The following is a 3,628-nucleotide window of genomic DNA, read 5'->3' on the forward strand; positions in this document are numbered from 1 at the left end:
CAGCTATTATACGAAAACAACTACAAAACACTTTCCAAACAAATAAAACTGGACCTCAACAATTAGAAAGCCATTAACTGTTCATGGGTAGGACGAGCTAACATAATAAAAATGAACATACTACCCAAATTAATTTACCTATTTAGTGCCATACCTATCAAATTACCAAAAAACTTCTTTACTGAATTAGGAAAAACTATAACAAATTTCATTTGGAATAACAAAAGATCAAGAATATCAAAGGAAATAATGAAAAAAAATGTGAAGGAAGGGGGCTTAGCAGTACCAGATATCAAACTATACAATAAAGCAGCAGTCATTAAATCAATATGGTACTGGCTAAGAGACAGAAGGGAGGATCAGTGGAATAGACTCGGGGTTAATGATGTCAGCAAGACAGTGTATGATAAACCCAAAGAGCCCAACTTTTGGGACATGAATCCACTATTTGACAAAAACTGCTGGGAAATTTGGAAAACAATATGGGAGAGATTTGGTTTAGATCAACATCTCACACCCTACACCAAGATAAATTCAGAATGGGTGAATGACTTGAATATAAAGAGGGAAACTATAAATAAGTTAAGTGAACACAGTATACCTGTCAGATCTCTGGGAAAGGAAAGATTTTAAAACCAAGCAAGAGTTAGAGAAAATTACAAAATGTAAATTAAATGGTTTTGATTATATTAATCTAAAAAGCTTTTGTACAAACAAAAACAATGTAGTCAAAATCAGAAGGGAAACAACAAATTGGGAAAAAATCTTTATAACGAAAATCTCTGACAGGGGTCTAATCACTCAAATATACAAGGAGTTAAAGCAAATGTATAAAAAATCAAGCCATTCCCCAATTGATAAATGGGCAAGAGACATGAATAGGCAATTTTCAGGTAAAGAAATCAAAAGTATCAATAAGCACATGAGAAAGTGTTCTAAATCTCTAATAATTAGAGAAATGCAAATCAAAACATCTCTGAGGTATCACCTCACACCTAGCAGATTGACTAAAATGAAAGAAGGGGAGAGTAATGAATGTTGGAGGGGATGTGGCAAAATCGGGACATTGATGCATTGCTGGTGGAGTTGTGAAATGATCCAGCCATTCTGGCTGGCAATTTGGAAATATGCCCAAAGGGCTATAAAGGACTGCCTGCCCTTTGATCCAGGCATACCATTGCTGGGTTTGTTCCCCAAACAGATCATAGATAAACAGACTTGTATGAAAATATTTATAGCTGTGCTTTTTGTGGTGGCAAAAAACTGGAAAATGAGGGGATGTCCTTCAATTGGGGAATGGCTGAACAAATTGTGGTATATGCGGGTGATGGAATACTATTTTGCTAAAAGGAATAATAAACTGGAGGAATTCCATGCAAATTGGAGAGACCTCCAGGAAGTGATGCAGAGCGAAAGGAGCAGAACCAGAAGAACATTGTACACAGAGACTGATATACTATGGTACAATCAAATGTAATGGGCTCCTGTACCAGCAACACTGCAATGACAGAAGACAGCTCTGAGGGATTTACGGTAAAGATGCTACCCACATTCAGAGGAAGGACTACAGGAGAGGAAACATATAAGATAAACAATTGCTTGAATTCATGGACTGAGGCGGACATGAATGGGAAATAGACCCTGAACAAGGACACATGTTACAACCAGTGGAAATGTGCGTTGGCCATGGGTGGGGGAGGCGGGGGGTGAAGGGGAAAGTAGGGGCATAAAGTATGTAAACAGATTAAAAACGAATATTAATAAATGTCTAAAAAAAAACAAAAAAAAAATAAATGACTTAAAGGATGTTGTAAGGGAGACATATATAATCTGAAAAAAGAGATGAATTGGTGATTTATGAAGAACAAGAGATAACTGGTGGATGACCCATATACTTCTTCTAAACCAGAGTAAATGTCAGGAAATCTAGAGGGAGATTATTAATCCTTTTTGGTAAATTTTCCATGAAATATTTTCTGAAGAACATGGACAAGGGATTCAAAGAAAGAGAAGATAACAGCAGTTACTTGACTAGATGGAACTTAGCTCTCACTTCCTCTAATGGAGGCACTATATCTCAAAGCACTGTGACAATCGCTGGCCTTACCTGATATCTCTGTGCTCCTTGCCATGAATAGGAATAATAAAAACAAATGATACATATGAGATATAGAGTGTCTATAAGATTAAAAACAGTCATTTTTGCTCCCTGGGCGGCGGCGGTGGTGGCGGTGGGGAGGCCCAGGCCCGGGCCCAGCCATGCCTCTGCCTCCCGGGCCAGGCCGCGTGGGCCCCGATGCAGCTGTGGGCCCCAAGCGGGCCTGGGAGGCCCCCTGAGCTGGAGCAGCAGCAGCGCCAGGAGCAGAAGCGGCAGCGGCAGGATGCACAGCAGCGGCAGCAGCTGCAGCACCTCGAGTCCTTTTATGAAAAACCTCCTCATGGACTTATTAAGGAAGATGAGACTAAGCCAGAAGACTGTATCCCAGATGTACCAGGCAATGAACATGCCAGAGAAATTCTGGCTCATGCACTAACTAAAGGACTTTGGATGCCCCTGGGGAAAGAAGTCAAGGTTATGCAATGCTGGCCCTATAAAAGTATGGACATAGAACAGGTGACAAAGAATGCCCATTCTTTATCAAAGGCAATCAGAAATTAGAACAATTCAGAGTAGCACATGAAGATTCCATGTATGACATCATAAGAGAGAATGTAATGAAAAAGATGTGAGGATTCAACAGTTAAAGAAGCTACTAGAAGATTCTACCTCAGATGAAGATAGCAGTAGTTCCAGCTCCTCAGAATGTAAGGAGAAGCATAAGAGAAAGAATAAGAAAGAGAAACATAAGAAAAGGAAAAGGGAGAAGAAAAAGAGAAAGGGAAAAAAAAGCACAAATCTAAATCAAATGAGATTTCAGACTCTAACTAAAAAGTCATTTCCTTTGAATCCACCTTGTCACTCCAGAATCATAGCTAAATGTCAGAGATAAAGAAGTAGCCATAAAAAGGCCTCAGTTGACAGAGAAAAAGGAACCAAAAAATCGTGCATAGTTAGCAACCCCAATGGCATTTTGCCCTCACTGCCAACAGTGACGAATTCACGGTGATGTTGTTTCTTATATGCCACTGCTGGATTCTCATCATCATCCTCCCTGTGTACTATAGTTTATGATTAGTTTTGAAAAAAAAATCAAGCGTAAGATACGAAAATGTCCTAGGTGTTTCCAAGAGAGATTCCCCTGGAAGGGCAGGGCGTTAGTGGGGTGGGTGGTAGGATTACTTGAGAAGTTGAGATCTTCAGCAGTTACAAGTGCGTTCTATGGGTGATGAATAATAAAACTCCATTATTTCTGACTTAAAAGTGCTTGCTGCAGACTTGCAAAATCTATTGGTGGAAGAATGTGAAAAGAGGCAGCTATATGAAATATCTCATCTCCATTGAAATCATTTTGTTGTAGAATCTGGCACTCCACAAAGTAATCCAGTAAGATTTTCAGAAAAAAAAAATTTCGGTGAGCAGCAGAAAATCCTTCCTTTCCTTCCCAGTACAATCTACTCCCCAATCCAGAACAACAACACCAACAACAAAAGAAATCCCAATAAAAATGTGAACTAAAAAAAAAACAAA

General features: G+C 39.2%; 1 pseudogene; it reads left to right on the forward strand.

Annotated features, from left to right (window-relative positions):
- The first annotated feature begins 2,259 nt into the window (after positions 1–2,259).
- On the forward strand, positions 2,260–2,929 carry LOC123239183 (annotated as a pseudogene).
- Positions 2,930–3,628: the final 699 nt, after the last annotated feature.

The sequence above is a fragment of the Gracilinanus agilis genome, chromosome 3 (genome assembly GCF_016433145.1).
Source record: "Gracilinanus agilis isolate LMUSP501 chromosome 3, AgileGrace, whole genome shotgun sequence".
NCBI lineage: Eukaryota > Metazoa > Chordata > Mammalia > Didelphimorphia > Didelphidae > Gracilinanus > Gracilinanus agilis.